Source organism: Tachypleus tridentatus, chromosome 10 (assembly GCF_004210375.1).
Source record: "Tachypleus tridentatus isolate NWPU-2018 chromosome 10, ASM421037v1, whole genome shotgun sequence".
Lineage (NCBI taxonomy): Eukaryota > Metazoa > Arthropoda > Merostomata > Xiphosura > Limulidae > Tachypleus > Tachypleus tridentatus.
Window position 1 is genome coordinate 80,114,254 of NC_134834.1, and position 22,601 is coordinate 80,136,854.

General features: G+C 35.2%; 1 protein-coding gene across 1 annotated transcript in view; it reads right to left on the bottom strand.

Moving 5' to 3' along the window:
* The window catches only part of LOC143229677 (protein O-mannosyl-transferase TMTC2-like), a 262,964-nt gene extending 261,863 nt beyond the window's left edge, over window positions 1–1,101 (bottom strand). The window contains exon 1 of the mRNA XM_076462361.1: window positions 933–1,101. The gene's annotated coding sequence lies outside the window, so the exon portion shown is untranslated. The remainder of the gene's footprint in view (window positions 1–932) is intronic.
* Window positions 1,102–22,601: the final 21,500 nt, after the last annotated feature.

Consider the following 22,601-nt stretch of genomic DNA (forward strand, 5'->3'; position numbering starts at 1 on the left):
TATTCAACGCCGTGTTCTCACTTTACGTTAGTATACATTTCACAAAATGTGCGATAAATAAAATAGAATCACATTAGCCTTAATTTTACCGTTGAATAAAAAAGTGTCAATTCTGAAAAAGTGCGTATTTGTATTGAAGTATATGATACTTTACAAATAAACACTGAATAGAACAGTAAGTGAACATATAAGTGTCTCAAAAACACAACAAAATTTATTCAGTTATTAGCAACATATATCATGCCAGGCGTGGAGGTTAATGAATAACAAATGGAAGCATTTCATTATCTACCTAACAGGATAAAGCTCAAATACTTTAGTGTATATAATATCAAAGAAATAAATCTTTTAAGTTTTCAATAATGACTGTATTTTGGAGTACTACGGTGGTCATTTATCAAAAACGGAACACGCACAGTTCCCAAGTTGTCGGCTTGCTGACTTTGCTACTCCTGAGCGTAAAATTCACGTCAGTATGAAGAGGAAACGAGAAATATCGAGAACAAAACTAGAGTGCGCTTTCGTTCAATATATTCTTGAAGTAAACTAAATTTTCCTTTATCTTGTGTAAATTGTACCCTAACATTGTCACCGTCACGGCTCAACATAAGATGATCTCTAATAAATCAAAGGTTTTTATTCATTGTTCTCTGTCAGGTATATTAGTATTAAAGAGTGGCGTAGTACCAGTCGCCTTGTATTTTCTGTTAACTGTTTATTTAGATATCATTCATTGTTATAAAGATATCAAAAACAATGCATAAGCATTTCAGTATTAAAGTATAGAAATGACAAAGCTATTTAAAACTCTTGCAATGTCGGTAGCCTAATTAAGATAAATTAAGCTTTAGTTTTGTTTACCCTGACCGAGCTGCTGTGTTGGAATAAGCAAAAGGGTGAATAGTGTTTCAAAAAAATCTTTAAGGCCTTACCTCTCTTCAGCGTAGCTGAACTCCACCGGCTTGTGATATCTTCCTTTCGTACAATATTGTCAGCAGAGAGCAGCAAGAGGCGAGTTGGACAGTGTACAACGTATGCCTAAATACGACACTGCCTGATCTCTGGCCGTTCGACTGTTGCCACGATTCTGACCCATCTGATCTGGCGATTGCTTCGCGCTGACAGCTTGTATGTCGCTATAAAGAAAGCATCGCCCTCTAGTGGCAATAAGAAACATATTTTCTTAAATAATTGACGTACCATGATGCACGTTCTGTCAAAGATGGTTAACTTTGCTTTCGGTTTAAACAAAAGCTCTCTAGTGGCACAGCGGTATATCTGCGGACTTATATCACTAGAAACCGTGTTTCGATACCCATTGTGGAAGAGTACAAATAGCTTTATGTTGCTTTGCGATTAGTAACAAACAACAACTTTATATAAAGGGAAAATATGTAACTTTCTTAACGAAACTTGTGTTTAGTGAAACCTTGTAAAGGTAATAGAATATTTATAAAATGCATTTTGTACATAAAAAAGTGTTTATTACAGCAGAAATTTATCCTTATTATCTATATAAATGTCTAAAAGCATTTTGTCTAAACATGCACCACAGACGAGATTAGTTCTGTCTTAAGAACTCCATGAGCGTAAAAATGGCACATAAATAAACAACCCTACTCAAATAAATAAAGAACTGTCCAGCTCTGACGGGCAATTTGTTTCCACTTAATACAATGTGGAGGTCAGGATATCTTAGGAAGTATGCTGATTGTAAATCGTACATTAAACAACACAGGTTTGGCGATTACGTTTTAAAAAGGTTACGTGTTATTTATGAGTAATGCCTGATAAATATAACTTTATTTTGTATATTAACGTTTGAAACCATAATCTAAAAAGGCGACATCAAAATACTTGCCAAAAATTCCATCGTGTCATTTATTAACCGTAACGTTTTTTTTTAAAAAATTAGTTTAGAAATGAATATAAAACATAATCGATCATAGACATCACAATAAATGAATGTATACGCTGTTTTTTCTATTTCTGAAACAACTGTTTATTGCTTCCTTTGACATGTATTCGGTCCCCCGCTCATACAGCGGTAAATCTACAGATTTATAACGCTAATATCAGGGGTTCGATTCCCCTCGGTGGACTCAGCAAATAGCCTGATGTGTCTTTGCTATAAGAAAACACAAACACACACACATTCCTCTTCGGCCCGGCATGGCCAAGCGTGTTAAAGCGTTCGACTCGTAATCCGAAGGTCCTGGGTTCGAATCCCGCTCACACCAAACATGCTCGCCCTTTCAGCCATGGGGACATTAGAGTGTGACGACCAGTCCCACTATTCGTTGGTAAAAGAGTAGCTCAAGAGTTGGCGGTGGATGGTGATGACTAGCTGCCTTCCCTCTAATCTTACACTGCTAAATTAGGGACAGCTAGTGCAGATAGCCCTCATGTAGCTTTCTGCGAAATTCAAAACAAACCAAACCACGCTCAACTATTCGTTTGTATTATGGATACACATTTAGAAATGTTTGTGAGCTAGGTATAATTTTACAACGGAAGACATTAAATGACATGCCAATACGACTGTTACCATTTGATCTCTCATTTATTTTATTAGTTTGAGAGGAGAATGAAAAAACTGATATATTTACCACTCTGACTTAATTATACAGGTTTCACTAAGCACGTTAATGTACAATTAGGTAACTTCAACAGAAAAAAAAAAGTCACTTAAGTTTTACTCACATTGATACTTAATTTGATATCACGAACGACCGGTTGTCTGGCTGGATGCGTAGATTAAGGACTGAAGGAGGAGCGCGTTACTTCGTTCAAGCATTTCTAGGAATGATAACTAAAACGTAACTTTTGTCCCGTAGCGTGTAGACAGATTATTATGGATTAAGCTACCATCATACACAATATCAATGCATATCCTTTTGCTCTACCTGAGTGAAAGTAACCAAGTGGTGTTTACTGATACGTTTGTGGAGAACAAAAACAAGTGAGTGCAAATGCTCAAGGCTCATGTTGTTTTGATATTCTTCCTTATCAAAAGTTAGCTGAGCACGCGTGTTGTCGTTACGTAACGACAATTTTATTTTGTGCAACTGTGGTAGAAAAATTTTGTTTTAAGCTCAGATATGATACTGAAGACCAAGATAAAACTAGCACTAATATCCCGAATTATTTTGCGCAAAGCTACTCGAAGGCTATCTGCGCTAGCCGTCCCTAATTTAGCAGGGTAAGACAAGAAGAAAGGCAGCTAGACATCATCACCCACCGCCAACTCTTGAACAACTATCTTACGAAAGAACAGTGGGAGTGAGCGTCACATTATAATGCCACCACGGCTGAAAGGGGCGAGCATGTTTTGTGTGACAGGTAGTCGAATCCACGACCCTCAGATTACGAGTCAAGCGCCTAAACCACCTGGCCATGCCAAGCCAGATTATTAGTAATAGGGTTATTTTGGAACATCGTGTTCATGAGTAATTACATCCTAAATATTTTTAATAATACAGTATTTTAAAACATTAAACTAAAACTGTTACTATGTCCTATTAATTATTAATAACGCTAGAATTTTAAACCAGCAGTGTTAAGTTTTGATAGGAAAAGGAACGTGTTAACATTCAGAGCTAAAAGCGCGTAAGGCGTGCGACTCGTAATCCGAGGGTCGCGGGTTCGCGCCCGCGTCGCGCTAAACATGCTTGCCCTCCCAGCCGTGGGGGTGTATAATGTGACGGTCAATCCCACTATTCGTTGGTAAAAGAGTAGCCCAAGAGTTGGCGGTGGGTGGTGATGACTAGCTGCCTTCCCTCTAGTCTTACACTACTAAATTAGGGACGGCTAGCACAGATAGCCCTCGAGTAGCTTTGTGCGAAATTCCAAAATAAATAAATAAATAAACAAGCTAAAAGGAAAACAATACATTTATTGTTCTGCTAATAATATAGCTTCCTAATTTTAAACTGTGTTGAAGTAAACTTGCTAAACGTGGATTTTTTTAAGACTATCAAACCAAAAGTTTAAACTGAAATGATATTATCAGGATAAAACACTATGGTAAAAAACGCACCCGTCATGTACCAAAACAACTTTAGCCATTTGTATTGGCAACATTCCATAATAATAGGATCTCTTCCGTGGCTCAGAGGCAAATCAAAAGGCTTAAACGCCAAAAACTGGGTTTCAATACAAGTGATAGGCAGAGCAAAGATAGCCCGTTTAGTAGTTCGCTCCTCTGCATAAAAATTTTTCTCAACCCATTGTTTTTTTTTTTGAATTTCGCACAAAGCTACTCGAGGGCTATCTGTGCTAGTCGTCCCTAATTTAGCAGTGTAAGACTAGCGGGAAGGCATCTAGTCATCACCACCCACCGCAAACTCTTGGGCTACTCTTTTACCAACGAATAGTGGGATTGACCGTCACATTATAACGCCCCCACGGCTGGGAGGGCGAGCATGTTTAGCGCGACGGGGATGCGAACCCGCGACCCTCGGATTATGAGTCGCACGCCTTAACACGCTTGGCCATGCCGGGCCATATTCTCAACCCAAACCAGCCGATTTTACATATATATTTTTTTTTATACAAGTGGGGTTTCTCGTCATCTCTGATTATTTAGTAGCTTTGTGCTTAACCACAAACAACTAAAACAAACAAACAAACAAACAAGAATAATTTCAAATATTCAAATTTGCTGGAGTAATTATTTTAGGCTTTCACTCCATTTTATTGACATCTATGATGAACTCAAGGATATTGACACTGAACTTAGAAAATATCTTCTGTATAATGAACATTACTTCAGGTTATAATAACAAAGTCATTAACATTGCTTGTTCTAACTTACACAGGATGGTGAGTTGAAATTATAAAGCGTTTCTTGTTGGGCTTAATAGCGTGCTGGAAAATTCCGCTTCAGTGTTTGTCTAGTTTGACTCTTTAATCACGTGACACAGATCATTTGTTATCTTCAAATGGTGTGTCTTCTCAAATCTTGTCTCGCCTTTCATTAAAGACAAGTTGCAGAAACAAAAGTAAAAAGCTTCCTTTTATTTGCTTAAATTTAAGGCTCTTGTTACAAATAAGTTACATTATAACAAAATAGATATTGGTGCACTGCGCCCTCAGATGGCAAATAAGTATACCCCAATTCTTAAACACTAATGACACCCCGAAACTCGTGTACGCACCGTTATGTTTACGTTTAAGTTATATATAGCTCTCTTTTATCGAAATAGCTAGCTGCATTGAAAACCAAAACAAAACACTCAGTACAATACTACCTTCCTTCGCTGTTCTTCCTTATTTTCAATATACAAGATGTCTGGAAATTATGCATTTGATACGGCCCACTGGTGGATCAGGGTAAGTCTTAGGGTTTCTAACGTAAAATACCTGGGTTTGATACCTGCAATGGAACAGCATAGATAGTCTGTTGTTTATCTTTGTGCTTGAGAAAAACTAACCTTTCTTTTGATTAGCATTTATTTTATAGGGTTAAAACACCGAAATTCAAGGTTCGATTCCCTGTGGTGGACAGAACTTATATGGTTCATTGCGTTTTTTGTGTAAAAACAACAGCAATCCATGACATACATTTGTCACGTGTATACAACCACATACTAAAATTTGTAGTTTATGATTTCCACAGAACCTTAGAGAAATAAAAGTTACGATTTTCGATATCCGTGGTTGGTACAGCACCGATAATCCATCGTGTAGTTTTGTAATTAACAACTAAATAAATAAAACTTATTTTCTATTCTCATTAGTTATTCAGTTGTTAATAGCCATTACAACGATATGTACCATGAAGTTTATGTTACTTTATAATAAATTAATATTCTAGAAAGTGATGTAGTTGCGTTTTGGTTTTGTTTAATCATAACACACTTCAATCGTGTTTTTTTTATTTAAAATAACTGAATTACCACAGAAATATTGAACGTTCTCATTTCAGCCCGGCAGAGCCAGGTGGTTAAGGCGTTTGGCTTGTAATCTGAGGGTCGCGGGTTCGATTCCCCATCACACCAAACATGCTCGCTCTTTCAGCCGTGGGGGCGTTATAATGTGACAGTCAATCCTACTATTCGTTGGTAAACGAGTAGCCCAAGGTTGGCGGTGAGTGGTGGTGACTAGTTGCCTTCCCTTCAGTCTTACACTGCTTAAATTAGGGACGGCTAGCGCAGATAGCCCTCGTGTAGCCTTGCGCGAAATTCAAAACAAACAAACGTTCTCATTTTTTACCTTTATAGGTATATTTCAATCTTTTATTAGGCCAAACGTGTTAAGGCGTGCGACTCGTAATCTGACGGTCGCGGGTTCGCATCTCCGTCGAGCCAAACATACTCGCCCTTTCAGCCGTGAGGGCGTTATAATGTGACGGTCAATCCCACTATTCGTTGGTAAAAGTTTAGCCCAAACGTTGGCGGTGGGTGGTGATGACTAGCTGCTTTCTCTCTAGTCTTACACTGCTAAATTAGGGACGGCTAGCACAGATAGCCTGTGAGTAGCTTTGCGCGAAATTCAAAAAACAAACAAACAATCTTTTATTAAATTAACCTGAATTTTTTAGCCATAGTACTTATATGTCTGAGTTTTTGTCCAAGTAAATAATTTTAATATTTAATAACATGTAATTAATCATTAATAGAAGTGCACGGGATTAGATTCTTAAAATCACAGAAATTAATAGTGTTTCTACTATTGCTTCACCATTGGTTAAACAAAATTCTTTGTTATTCAATACTGTTTCACAATCGTTCAGCCATGAAATGAGAGGACTTAAGTCCTAAAATTTGGGGATCGATCCGTGTTGTGAGTACAATTCAGGTTGTTTGATATGCATTTTTCGTTCAAAAAAATAAGCGTACGTGTATTGCATATTCACGACAGAGCTATTAACAATATATTCCACCGTCCCTAAGGGAAGGTAATTAGTTAGCAGCACAGTACCAACCACACCAAGGGATTGACAAGTACTCTTATAAAGCAAATAATGTTTGTAGCATTGTGCATATTCGAAACCGGATCCGCAGCTACGACACTCAGAGATCTATCACAGTGTTAACCTTCGTTACCTACTTGCTAAATGTTTTTTTCTTTTATTATTCTATAAGCAGCGTATTTCATCACTCAAGTTGTAAACGTATTGTTATTTGAGAACCTTTCACGGTCCCTTTTATCCAATAGCTGTAAGAATGTTGTAACACTGAAATGAAATCGGATAAGCAGAACAAAAGATATTAACAACGTGAGAAACCATATTGAACATTAAGCTGTAAGCTTAGAAACCTCACTATCCTATTGTCCTTAACCATAGCTATAAAACATATTTGCTAAGCCTCGCCTAGTTTTTTATTGCAAACAAAAAAACAACAACAACAGAATTATATTTTAAAGACTTTGTTTGTTTGTTTTGGAATTTCGCACAAAGCTACTCGAGGGCTATCTGTGCTAGCCGTCCCTAATTTAGCAGTGAAGGACTAGAGGGAAGGCAGTTAGTCATCACACCCACCGCCAGCCTTTGAGCTACTCTTTTACCAACGAATAGTGGGACTGACCGTCACATTATAACGCCCCCACGGCTGGAAGGGCGAGCAAGTTTGGCGCGAACCCGCGACCCTCAGATTACAAAGCGCACGCCTTAACGCGCTAGGCCAATTAATATTCTAATAATGTTTGGTCTTTATATGTTTCTTTAGGTTTTGCTAAGCTTATTTTTAGTTAATTTAGCATCAAGTGGTTATCTTTAAAGCGCCGAATTCCTTTATAGAGTGGTTAATTTTTAACATTAGATACTCCACAAATACAAAAACACTAAAAGGCTTAACCCAATGAAATAAAATGAAAGTAAAAATCTAATTTTCGAAACACAGATCGTAGCAAAACCATCAGAGCGCTGATTACTTTTCATTGTAAGTCTTCGTATCACTTTGAGGCATTTTATTGAAAATAATGTGAAATTTCTTCTTATGTGTAATACTACTTCAAGAAAAACTTTAAATTTGTTTTTATTATTGATACAATGTTGTGAAAACATAGGATTTTCTTCTGATATAAAATATATAATGACTTGGTTTTTGACAATCAATTTATATGTTTGTTTACTTTCAGCAAAGCCACATTAGGCTATCTTACTGTACCCCAGAGGAGAACCGAACCTTGGTTTTCATAATTGAGTCCGTACACTTACTACTTTCAAGTCGGGGTACTTGGTTATTAAAAACCTCAGCATCAGTGACGTCTTAAGATCCTTGTTACTTGCATTACCTCTAACTCACATCAGTTTAATCAAATCCACATCTTGCATCTTTTACGCAGAAATACAAAATAATATCTTTATTTATGAATATCAGTTTCATCTGTTACATCATGCTAGTGCAATAATGGCAAGTTTTGTGTCATAAAGTAAAAATATATCACAAACAGATTATAAAAGTAACCATTCAAAAATATCGGGATAAATGTGTCGAATTAAACGAAGAATGGCATATACTTCAAATCGTTTTCATCGTATCAATAATTTGTACTTATTACAACTTTAATGTAACCTTAACGACTATTGTTACATGAGAAGACCCCTTGAAGTCTTTTTTTCACATTTCAATAAATATCATAATAGATATTCTAATTCCAAATATATGGGGAAGCGAAATATACCTCAGGCACAAAAAATATGGATATGAATGTTATTATTCTGATGAATTATGGAATACATTAACAAGTTATTAATCTTTTTTTCTTCTTTAAATCGTCAACAGTTTTATATGATAATTTCACTTCCATATTAGGCTTAACATATACTGGCAACATCTTCTAAGTAGGGTTAGCAAGTTGTTGTTTTTTAGCATACACCGGAATGTATTGAATTTTCTCGGTATTAAAACTGCTCTTTCTAATACGAATAGAAACGCTGTCAGTCCTTGACGGGTGTCATCTTATGAAGGTCGCTATTCTACATGTAAATTACAGGATTCGCAGATAATACAGATTTACCAGGGACGATCTTAGTTACAGAAACACAGTACATCTCTCAAACATAATACTCTTTTTCTATTATTCTAATATATTCTAAAATAAACCGTCATGTTATTCCATTCCAATCATGGTTACTCTCAAATAAAAGTTTCTGGCTTGACTTTCCTGGTAATACGTGCATAGCGATTTTGGAAGCCTCATAAACATCATTCTGACTGAAAAGTTCGTTTATATTCAAAATAGAAGAAACGAACCGAATAATATTAGTGATTATATGTTGCATAAAACCAAACTGGATGCGATCCTTATAGTCCTTAATAAGTATAAATCTTTAAGAAAGGCGGATTCACGTATTTCTTGGCCATCAAACTGATATCTACTCGTCTTTTCTTCTGAAACTTTAGAAAGCATCGAGTGCAACAGTAAAATCAATGTTAAAGTATGAATGACAAAGTAATTTATTTCTTATAACTTATTATATTTGATATTGGTTAACTTAACACAATCGATTTTTTTTTACTTGTGTTATGACTTGAGAGTCAATATGTAACCTGTTATTTGTTTTTCTTCTTTTCGTCCTAATCATTAAGCGAGGGCCCGGCATGGCCAAGCGCGTTCAGGCGTTCGACTCGTAATTCGAGGGTCGCGGGTTCGAATCCCGGTAGCACCAAACATGCTCGCACTTTCAGCCGTGGGAGCGTTATAATGTGACTGTCAATTCCACTATTCCTTGCCAAAAGAGTAGCCCAAGTGTCGGTGGTAAGTGGTGATGACTAGCTGCCTTCCCTCTAGTCTAACACTGCTAAATTAGAGACGGCTAGCGCAGATAGCCCTCGAGTAGCTTTGCGCGAAATTCAAAACAAACAAACAATCATCAAGCGAGATACAAACAGACGCATGGCCTAACACACGTTTTTATAATGTGAGGGGACTCCTTGTAAGTTACGCCAATCGACATTCATTAATGAGTAGAATATTTAAGAAATAACATGTGAGGTCAAAATAAGTTTTAATTTCATCGACTACTTTTAATAGTGTTTTTATATCGAAAATCCATATCATTCCAATGTCGTACTACTGCCCACAGATCAGCCAAATTCGAATTTCAAATCAACTTTTACACAAGACAATAACATGGAATGTTACCCAAAAGAATTACGTTCCGGTGAATTTAACTCACTTATTTTAGGGAAAAAATAGTTTGTTTTTTTTTTTTTTAATAAGCCCAACATTTTGCTACTGTTAAAGTGTCTTCCTTATTTTTTAATTCTTAAGCGCATAAATAAATCCAGAGATATTTGTGCTCTGCCCACCGCGTGTGTCAAAACCTGATTTTTGACGGTGTACACCCTCAGTCTTTCCGCTGAGGGGCTTCAAGGTAAAAGTGGTCTTACAGCAATATCACATTCTTTATCAAAACAAAGTTCAGCTTTCTTTAACAAGGGCAGTTATTTCTAGCTGCCTCCCAGTGATATATAAATATATTCTTATGAAAACAAATTTGTACTTCACCTCTATCAATAAATTTCAGCTTAAAACAGATTCACTAATATTCAGTATATTGGAAAGCAGTTATTGTTTTTATCACTATAAAACATCCTAGTAGGCTAGGCTTTATTGAAAAACTGTGGAAACTGTGGAGTTATACCAGTTTAATGCAAAAATACAAATCAACATAATTTTGCCTTCACCTCATTCATATAGAAATTATAGATCACTGCTTTAGCATCTTCAAAGAAACAAAGTATGTGTGTGAAGTATATTTTCAAATAATATTTTCAGCATTTAATAAAAAAGGTGGTGTTAAGGTTCTGTAAGGTGGTGTTAAGGTTGTGTAAGGTGTTAAGGTTGTATAAGGTGGTGTAAAGGTTGTGTAAGGTGGTGTTAAGGTTGTGTAAAATGTTAAGGTTCTGTAAGGTGGTGTTAAGGTTGTGTAAGGTGGTGTTAAGGTTGTGTAAGGTGGTGTTAATGTTGTGTAAGGTGGTGTTAAGGTTGTGTAAGGTGTTAAGGTTCTGTAAGGTGGTGTTAAGGTTCTGTAAGGTGGTGTTAAGGTTGTGTAAGGTGTTAAGGTTCTGTAAGGTGGTGTTAAGGTTCTGTAAGGTGGTGTTAAGGTTGTGTAAGGTGGTGTTAAAGTTGTGTAAGGTGTTAAGGTTCTGTAAGGTGACCAGTGGGATTTATATACAATGTTCCACTTGTAGCGAGCTACTTTATCTCGAAAATATGTCTGGCAACCTGGTGACATACTAAAAACTACCACTTTATAACATATTGCTTTAATGATTTTTACCCACATGTTTTACTTGGTTTTAATTTACAAGACCTGTGGGTGTGTTTTATAAAATTGTTTCTACAATATCTGGTCGCTATTTTGTTAACTGGTATAAATATTTAACGAAGATGTATCTGCGAGTGCAATTCTGCAAATTAACGAATTTTTAAGAACATACTACACATGGTTGTACATGAATGCCTAATGTATATGGTTAATAAATTTTAAGTATTATGAGCCTGGCTAATTTACCTTCATTGACTCAAGACTACAAGTAAATTCTACATGTGGCTTTAACTCTCCGTTTGTACTGTAGTTGCACAGAAGTCTGAGGAATTACATACAACGCTACAAGCTGCTTTTCGATACCTGTGATAAACAGAGCATAGATAATCCATTGTGTAGCTTTGTGCTCAACTACAAACAAATAAGCAATATTGTATTTGTGCATTAAGTAACTATTGCGGAAATTTATTGTTGCAGAAATAAGACATATCCGTTCTAAATGTAAAACACTACTAATATTTTCATGAGATAATGCCGTTGATTTGTACAGTAATTTGAAATATTTATGGAAATGTATTGGTGAAGAATCTATATAAATAAAAAAAAATCATTATTCGGTACTAAATTGTTAAATTATCATTAGTACAATACATTATTACAGTAATTACAAAAGAAAAGTAATAACATTCTATAATGTAATGATACTTTGTGTAGATTAAAATATAACAACGTACATTGTTTTATACAACTGTAAGTTTACTAAAGTATCATTATGAAATATGATTTGAAAGAAAAACTGCCATACAACTCAACCAAATGATGACAGTTTGATCTACTTAGTTTACATATAATCAAAATGTTGAATTTCGCGCAAAGCTACACGAGGACTATCTGCGCTAACCGTCCCTAATTTAGCAGCGTAAAACTAAAGGAAAGGCAGCTAGTCATCACCACTCACCGCCAACTCTTGGGATACTCTTTTACCAATGGGATTGATCGTCACTTTATAACGCCCCCACGGCTGAAACGGCGAGCATGTTTGGTGTGACGGCGATTCGAATCCGCGACCCTCGGATTACGAGTCGAGTGCCTTAACCATCTGGCCGTGCTGGGCCTCTTTATGGAGGTCTAATTACGATTACGAATGTACCACCGAACTATTATTTTCAGTTTCCAAACGTGTTCCAATCAAACATGAAATGTGACTTCTATATGCTGCTCTATCAGGTTTGAAGTAATTGTAATAATAATCACAACAGCTGACGTACCTTGTTATAAGGATGTGCATTTAGATCCCATAAAGCTAACAAGCAATTGGTTTGTACGAAACAATCCAAACATCAGAAAATTTTCTGTAAAAAAAAGTTTTTAAAGTTACATGGTGGCATATAATTCATTCAAAAGTTACTTGTTAAATTTTTAACTTTAGAAGAGTTTTTAGTTTTCTTAAAATCTCTTTTTAACGTTTCCATTTGTTTAATTGCTTTACTACTTTTGATGTATTTTTATATTTCTTAACTTTATAAGTAACTGTATTATGTGATGCATTCTGATTGATTAGATAACAGCTAACCGGTGTAAACTATTTATACATGATTGCACGCTTGTTTCGTTCATTTTTATACAATGGTTTATAGTATTTATATTTTATGTCCATTTTAATCACTGTTTCCATGATAATTTCCACTACTATATAACTATTATTTCCACCTTCTTCAACAAAAATATTTTTTGTAAATTAATTATATTTTTACTTGTACACAAAATTCGAAAATCTTTAACCATCCAGTCAGAAGCTATAGCTCTTTTGCAACGCATTATAATATTTTTGATATTACATTTACTTGAAAAAAGAATTAATGATTTTTATAGCCAAATTAAGTATATAAAAAATAACCAGTAAAATCTGTTAATAACGTCTTCTGGCTGTACATGAATGCCTAATGTATATGGTTAATAAATGTTAAGTATTATGAGCCTGGTTAATTTACCTTCATGGTCCACTTTTGTTCAGGTAGTTTCGGCTAATTTGCTTGTATGAACTTAAATATATCTTACCTATTGTAAGCTGTTTTTAAGTAAACTTTGTCTGAAACTACCGTAATACGTTAGTGATTTCTTATTTTGCTAAATTTGGAAAAGACAATTCAGTTAATGAGGAGTAGTAGCAAATTACACTTCCTGGGTTCTGTCGCTTTCACCAACACAGTTAATTACACTTCCTGGGTTCTGTCGCTTTCACCAACACAGTTAATTACACTTCCTGGGTTCTGTCGCTTTCATCTACACAGTTATAGCGCGACTGAACTTCTTGTTTAATATCACAATTTCATAGAAGAAGCTCTTCCGAAACTGATTATCAAATCATCAACAGCGCAAGATTTAATGGTTATATACACAGATCTCAAGAATACTGAGAACAAAATCAGTATGGGCTCTAAGAAACCGGCAATCTGTAAGGGAGAATATTTTGTATAATCGAATATTCCGGTATGAAATAATTTTAGTAGTAATCACTGAAACTGACTTACCTTGTTATAAGGATGTACATTTAGATCCTATATAGCAAACAAACGATTAGTTCATACGAAACAGTTCAAACGTGAGCAAAATTTACGTCTTCCGCAAATACTCCGTTTAATGTTACGCTAAAGAACGAAAGATTTGGCAGAAAAAAAAAGTGTTAGGTGAATATAAGTCACGTCGGTGTTCTTAACAGAAGCCCCCTGCTGGGGAAGTGAACAGGTTTCGAATTTATAACGCTAAAATCAAGGGTTCGATTCCCCTCGGTAGACCCAGCAGATAGCCTGATGTGGCTTTGCTGTAATAAAACACATGTAAATACATTATTAACAGAAAACTTCCAGCCAGTAGATGTAAACGTGATAAAAAGAGAATAACACAACTTTGTTTTTTTATCAAATTATTTTAGTTTTCGATTCTTAAACTCAGAGGGCTTTACCATGTATTTAAAAAAAAAATGACAGTTATTTTATTATGGTGTTATAATAAGTTATGACAGGCCATAAAGCTACACCCACCTTCCAGAATTTTGTATTTTGTCTCCGTTCTTACAGTGAACTGGTACTCACGGCCTCTAGTTATTTTTAGAGACAGAATTTTTGTTTTCTGAATTTTACGAACGCTTCTTTTGTTTTCAGTTTTTTTCTACTACAGCTACCAAGTCTTTAGTCACACACAACAGTCATTTCCTGAGAAATGTGAGCTTCGAATCGGATATTTTTGTTTCTCATGACGTAATGTAACTTTACGGGCTATGAGACCGAATGACATGCCTGATGGACTGCTAGTATATATTAAACGCTGCTCTGAACTTCATAGTTTCTCATCTTCTGGTTATAACGAAACTTGTAGACATTTCCACTCTTATAATTTTTATTAGTATGTTTGTTGTCCTTAATTTAGGAGCGATAGACTATAAGGAAGTTGGTTAACACTATCCACGGCCAATTTCTGGAAAACTCTAATTGAATAGTGGGATTAACTTTCACATTACAAATCCTCCACAACTAAAGTGGCGAGTGTGTTGGGTAAAGAAATTTGAGCCCACTATACATCTATCGGTTACATTTCACACATACACACAAAAAAAAAAAAAAATATTTAATATTACATGATTTATCTGTCTATCTCTACAAACTGTTTCGGGTATTCCTTTCTTTTTCCTTGCTCGTCTCTCTTTCTTAATCTTTGTCTATCTCTATTCATTCATCTATAATTATGTATCGTTCGAGTCTCTTTCTGAATTTTTTATTTCTTGTTCTGTTCTTTATGTTTCATATCTCTTCGGCTTGGCATGGCCAAGCGTGTTAAGGCGTTCGACTCTTAATCCGCGGGTTCGAATCCCGGTCGCACCAACCATGCTCTCGCCCTTTCAGTTGTGGGGGCGTTATAATATGACAGTCAATCCCACTATTCGTTGGTAAAAGAGTAGCCCAAGAGTTGGTTAGTGATGACTAGCTGCCTTCCCTCTAGCTTTATACTCCTAAATTAGGGACGGCTAGCGCAGATAGCCTTCGAGTAGCTTTGCGCGAAATTAAAAAACGAACGAACGATCATATCTTTTTTTTTTCATTCTACTGATACTGTTTCTATTCATTTAATCATTTATGTATAAGCGTTAACTGACCTTCTCTTTGTCTGTGAAGGTCTGTCTATTATGCCATTAGGAAAATGAATTATGTTTTCAGATACTTCATTGTTTGGATATTACTGATATGAATACCCGTATTATTTGAGAGGATGACAGCGTCCGTGGCTTTAAAACACTTACATTGATTCATTAATCTAAACATTTTACAGTAAAACCTAACCGTTACAGCTATATCACTTTAGTTCAGAGAAGAACAGAACATTAGTGTAAGTGGATTAGAAGCTGATGAGAGATTTCTCATCGTTACTTAGAGAATAAAAAGATAGATGGGACGTAACCAAGGGACACTGACGGGTAAGTAATAACAAGCAGTTTGGAGAGCTACAATTGGTACAGAGAACTAATATGTGTAAAAGTTATCTACGCTCAACAAAAAAACCGATATTTTTTTACTTATTTTTACTTTTCACTAATGTCACAAATGAAGTGTTCCATTAAGATAATAAAGTTTTCACTAAATCATCCAGTGTAAAGTGTATTTTTTTTCACATAGTATTAATTGATAAATCCAATACAGGAAGAACTGTATACAATAAAATAAGTGCTGTAAAAATGAGTGGTGATTTATTATAACTGCAGCGGGAAAAAAATCCATTGTACCAAAGAAACAATCAACAGCCGCAGAAGGTGCGTCAGATTTGTACCTAATACTTTGGTTCGAAAAGATAAGCCAAGATTATACGGTTTCTTTGAGGTTGCCTAATCATGAAAATTCTTTTCATGGCCAACGATGTATGCTGTGCCAATTCGAGAACGTCCTCCCTTTACGCACCAATTGTGTGAAATCCCATTCAATAATCGATCACTCGAAATAGAAGAGATACTGCTGGCTGCACAGGTTGTGAAAGAAGACAGACAGTGTAACATAACCACCTTAGGCTCATGTTGATACCTAAAACGTTTCAAGATCACTTGAAATGTGTTTGAAATTTAAGTTAATTTCGCTAAAGAAACGTTTTTTAGTGTTACATGGTGTTATATTATTCATTCAAAAATTACTTGTTAAATTTTTAACTTTAGCAGTGTTTTCAGTATTCTTAAAAATATCTTTGTTTTTGAAATATTTCCATTTGTTCAGTGGCTTTACAGCTTTCGACGTATATTTATGTCTCTTAACTTCATAAGTGTTTTTACACTTTCTTTAATCAGAGATTTAGCAGTGTTTTGAACTCTCTTGGAACCTTTTAATTGGTTCATAACTTTAATCACTCTAATTTAACAATAACTTATAATCTTTTTAAAAAAGCTTTACTCTTGTATTAGATTTACTAGTATATTCATATTAACGTTATCCCCCCCAGTGGTACAGTGATATGTTGGTGGACATTTTCTGCTAGAAACTGGATTTCGATACCTGTGATGGGCGGAGCACAGATAGCCCTTTGTGTAACTCCGTGTTATACGAAAACTTACAATAATTTCCTGTCCTATTTCTACAATAGCTTCCTCTCCTAACTTCACCAGGATCTTCACATTTTCCTTAAACTTTTGTCTTTCTAACTTTTAAAACGTTTAAATTTCGTTTATTCTGTTTTTCAAGTTTTCTGTTTTAATAGTTTCTATTGTGTACAGGTGTATCATGTTTCTTTGTTTAGTCTATTTCTGACTTTACTGGTGCTCTTATATTTATTTCCTGATTTCTAATGAATTAATTTTCTTTATAATTTTATAAATGTCTTCACACCTTGTTGAATTTTTCTTACTATCTCTCAAACTGTGAAATTGCTTTCAGTATTTGTCCAAAACGTATTTAGTTTTATCGAATTATGAAACGTGGTTTTCTATTTTAAGTTTTATTCTGTGTTCTACGCATTGCCTTTATTACCTCCCAGTCGAGCTGAACCAAAATGTTCTTAAGTATATAGTAATTTGTTTTCAACTAATCACGAATACGAACATCATTAACTGATTGGATATCGAATAATGAATCAATGTAATTTGCCATCTATAAGTATTATATTCTTCGACTGATTTCTATTGCAAGTTCTACAATGATTATGTTTGTGATTAACTTCAATTTTTTAATATAGTTTCTCACGCAAAATCTTAGGTTTAAATATATAAAACATGATATACCATTGTTAGGTGAAAATGTGAAGACGAGAGGTAAGCATTAAGTTTGTAAAATACGAGCCTTTTTAGGAAATACATGCAATTTGACCAAATCAATTTGGGCATAATATAAATACTTTATTAATAAGACAAAGTGATGGTCCATGATATATCTTGCAATAGTTCATATTCACTTCTTAACTAATCAGTAATATGGATTTTTGTTGTTTGTTTGTTTGGAATTAAGCACAGAGCTACACCATGGGCTATTTGCTCACTTCCCTCCACGGATATCAAAACCAGGTTTCTAGCAGTATGAGTCCGCAGACAAGCTGCTGTGCCATTGATAAAGGTCAGCAATATGGAACTTATCAACTGAAAACAGCTTCACTATATTAACTGAACTGCAAGTTGTTGTTTTTGTAAATATATATTCATGTTCAACGGCATCAACACACGTCACCCACATCAGAAGACCATTATCACTAGTGAAATAAGTGGCTATTATCTATCCTGTGTGACAATTTGTACATATGCTTATCACGTTAGTCATCATGAAAAAGTAATGGACGACGTACTCAGTGTTTTGGCAGATATTTAAACAGACATATTAGTAGTAGCTCTGATCAAATTTGACAGCCTGAGAGAAAAATTAAGCATGTTTAACGCTTTGGGACACATTATTCACAGGGAATGCGCAGTAAAGCACTGACAATATGCGCTAAGATATAGAAATGAATACTAAATAAAAATATATTAAATTTTGTGTTCCAAATGAGTTATACGTCCCTAATTTCCAGCTCTGTATATCTTGTATTCTTACAAATGAGTTATATGTCCCTAATTTCCAGCTCCGTATAGCGTGTATTCTTACAAATGAGTTATACGTCCCAAATTTCCAGCTCCGTATAGCTTGTATTCTTACAAATGTTTTTTTAAATTTTATTTTGAACCACATTATTTGCGTTGAAAGCTCAAAATATATTTTCATGTTCTGTTTCTAGAGTTTTTGTGTTTAGGAACTGACAAAAATTATGGATGCTGAGCTACGCAATGGTAAAGATTAAGACTAAAAATGTAAAAACCAGAGTTATCAGCTGTTAAACAATACGTATTTGGAAAATCTGTTCCACGTAACTTTAAGTATTTCTAAGAATTCATGTTTTTCATTAAAAATCTTGACAGTTAGTAAACATATTATACATAGAACTTTGTTCTTCAGTTATGAAGCAACTTATATGTTCTTTATCTGAGATAATGGATTTTATATCGAGATTAATCTGAAAATCTGTAAACTGAAGGGTCCAAGGTGCGAGATGTTATCACTGGAGACGCTCTGCACTTTCAACCTTAAATACGTTAAAAAAGTAACAGTTAAGCTTTTTATTCAACTTAAATAGCACAGAGCCATTCCGGGTGTTGCTAGTTGGTTATTTTCCCTGTGGTTAAAGTCACAAAACTAGGAACAGTTGTGCTTGAACCTTAAAGGCCTCTTGTATGACCATTTGAACTACGTGTTTCAGTTGTTTATTAAGTTGATCAAAAATTTCACAAACGCATAAACAATATTCAGTCTTGTATCTGGCCTGAAACTGAACATTTTATCAACGGTCCAGGTCCAAGACGAATGAATAAATTCTGAGTTTATGTTGTTACATTTCACTTGAAGGGAATACTAGCTAGCTCTTTTTGTGGTTGGTTTCACGCGGTTTATAAGCTCACATTTTACCGAGGAAATACCTAATGCCCTCGTAGAAATATTAACGTTTCAAGTCAATTCTCTGAAGTTGAACCGTTTGTATTGTTCGAACACTACAAACGTTCCTGGTTAAATATCTGCAGTTTTTCGATTAATAAGTGTTTGTCACAATTATGGCTTCCGCGGTTTATAGTAAACTGATTGTAGCGACCAAACAATATTATTAAAACTGTCTCTTGGTGCATCGATTTATAATCTTTAGGCGAAGTACTATAGAGTTCAATTGGTCTAACAATATTTGAATATACGCTAGTACTTTCGTAAAACATGTATTGTTGATTCTTACTCTCGAGAAGTTTCTACAAATTGAGAGAAAAGACGGGAGTTGCAAAATACACATTTAACAATGTATGCTACATGGATATGTAAATATATATTAAACAGAAACAAACATAATATTAACATAAATGTATAAGAGTAAATCCGTTACAATGCCAAAATAGGCCTGGCATGACAAGGTGAATAAGGCATTCGACTCGTAATCTGAGGGTCGCGGGTTCGAATTCCCGTCACACCAAACATGCTGGCCCTCTCAGCCGTGGGGGCGTATCAATGTGACGGTCAGTCCTAGTAATCGTTAGTAAACGATTCGTCCAAGAGTTGGCGGTGGGTGGTGATAACTAGCTGCCTTTCCTTTTATTCTGCTGAATTAGAACGGCTAGCGCAGGTAGCTCTCGTATAGCTTCGCGTAAAATTAAAAAAACAAACAAACAAACACACAAAGAGTGCTAAATTTAATATCAACCGCTTGATCTCTTAAACTCTCATCAGAATTATGGAGGTTCAATAATCCACTAGTATAAAGTTAGATTTTCTATCAGCGAACATGACTTCTAAAAGTAAAACATTTATTTATTGTATAACTAGCAAATTATAAGGATTTATAAGTCAGAGTAAGGACGGATGTGGACGAGAAGGAAATAAGCAGCTCTCATTGCCAAGTCTCTTTCTACACTTATACGACGGTATTTATATTTTGTGTTTACGGCAAAGCTATCAAGACTACCTGCCGCTGTCTTTAATTTTAAAATACAGACCAGAGTGAAGTCGGCCAATCAACAGCGCCATATCATCTCATCACTTTTAAAATGTACTCACAGCTGAAACTACGAAGGATATTTATGTAGTTTACACAGACGTGGGCCCGGCATGGCCAGGTGGGTTGAGGCGTTCGACTCGTAATCTGAGGGTCGCGGGTTCGACTACCTGTCACACCAAACATGCTCGCCCTTTCAGCCGTGGGGGCGTTATATTGTGACGGTCAATCCCACTATTCATTGGTAAAAGAGTAGCCCAAGAGTTGGCGGTGGGTGGTGATGACTAGCTGCCTTCTCTCTAGTCTTACACTGCTAAATTAGGGACGGCTAGCACAGATAGCCCTCGAGTAACTTTGTGCGAAATTCAAAAAAACAAACAAACCCTCGAGTAGCATTGCGCGAAATTCAAAACAAACATACACAGACGTGAACCATGAATCTTCAGATTAAACGTCCGGTCACCCTAACTTATATACAGCTGGTATGACAAATGAAGTAATATATATGTATACATTGACAAACGTATAAAAGCTCTGAAGTAAATATGTGTTTATAATATGATGGAGCTACAGATTGAAGGAATGGCTGATTGTTATAAATACCATTATTCATAAGATGATCTGAGGTTGACAATGCTTTAATATGAGTTAAAGAGTAAGAGTGTATTTTACCTTTAAAAATCAAAATACATAGAATATTAAAATGAAGGTATAATTTTTGCTATTTATTTTCTATGAGTAAATAAATATATTATTTGTTACACAGTGTTTTGTGTATTTAATAATTATAAATTTTACATTTATCTTTGTTAAAAAAAGAGTACCTTTAGGAGTTTTTTGTTCCTCCGTTTTAAAAATGTGTATTTTTATCAGTTTCTTGTTCCTCTCTTTTAAAAGATAGTTCAATTAATCTGACACACATTGTCTTATAATATTAATAAACCTTACACGTATAGGTTTGGTATATATTTCTGTACTTAATTGTAAATATTAAATAACCAGAATTTACTCAGTCTTGCTACTCATTAATATTACTTTTTGTGCACTCAGTCAATAGAACAAATAATTTAACGTTAATTAGGGTAGTAAACCTAATTGCAGTGTGCAATTTAATCCACTTTATACAAAAGCATTTGCCGATCAAAAAACTAAGAATATATCAATACGTCTCGACAAGAACTATCTCTTTACGCATAGGTTCTCATGATCTCTACACGAATGGTATGTTCCATAAGTTGTCAGTTAATTTATAACGACTGTTCACTACGTGCACTGGTAAAAAAAGATGTCAAATTTCATTGTTCCCGTTTTGTAAAAATTTCTATGTATTCCTAAGTAAAGTTATATATTTCTTTGTTTTTTAGAATTTCGCGCAAAGCTACACGAGGGCTATCTGCGCTAGTCGTCCCTAATTTAGCAGTGTAAGACGAGAGGGAAGGCAGCTAGTCATCACCGCCCACCGCCAACTCTTAGGCTACTATTTTACCAACGAATAGTGGGATTGACCATCACATTATAACGCCTCCATGGATGAAAGAGCGAGCATGTTTGGTGCGACGAGGATTCGAACCCGCGATCCTCAGATTACGAGTCGAACGCCTCAACCCACCTGTCCATGCCGGGCCATATTTCTTACAGTTTGTTTCTTGTAAACCAAGTACTACAGGTAACCTGCTGGAAGTGATAAGATTTTTGATTCATGTTGTGCCTAAAATTTCACGTAACACGTCTGTAAACAGTTAGTGTTATTACTTTCTGTAAAAAGACCTGAATTCCCTTCCTTTTTATTTTTGGTTGAATCACACTCACACTTCGTTTGCATATCTAGCGCCCTCTGCTATTCTGATTGTAGTTAACTTACATGTTGGTTTAAATTTTGAGCTGACCTTAAAATACCAGAATATTTCATCTAATCCAAGCATGTATAAACATTTTTACTGTGCAGTTCTTGCAAACTATACGCTTTAAGACATTTGATAATGTTTTAACCTAGTTAAGTTAAATATCCATCCTGTATAATCAGAAGCATCGTAAATTATGTACTTTGGAAAAAAGATTTATAATATTTAACATTTTACCTTTTGACCTTCTATAACTGAAAATAAACATGTTACATTTTTGGTAAAATTCCACTAAATAGTTTTATTGTCATTTGTTTAGACGATTCGTGATAACATCTTATATTTCAAGTGTATAATATGAACCATTGAATATCTTACAGCCTGACGCAGACCATTTTGCGATCAATAGAATGTTGAATTACTGTAGATGCACAGAAATAATTAGGCTCAGCATAGCCAGCTGCGTTAAGGCGTTCGACTCGTAATCCGAAGTTCGCGAGTTCGAATCCCCGTCG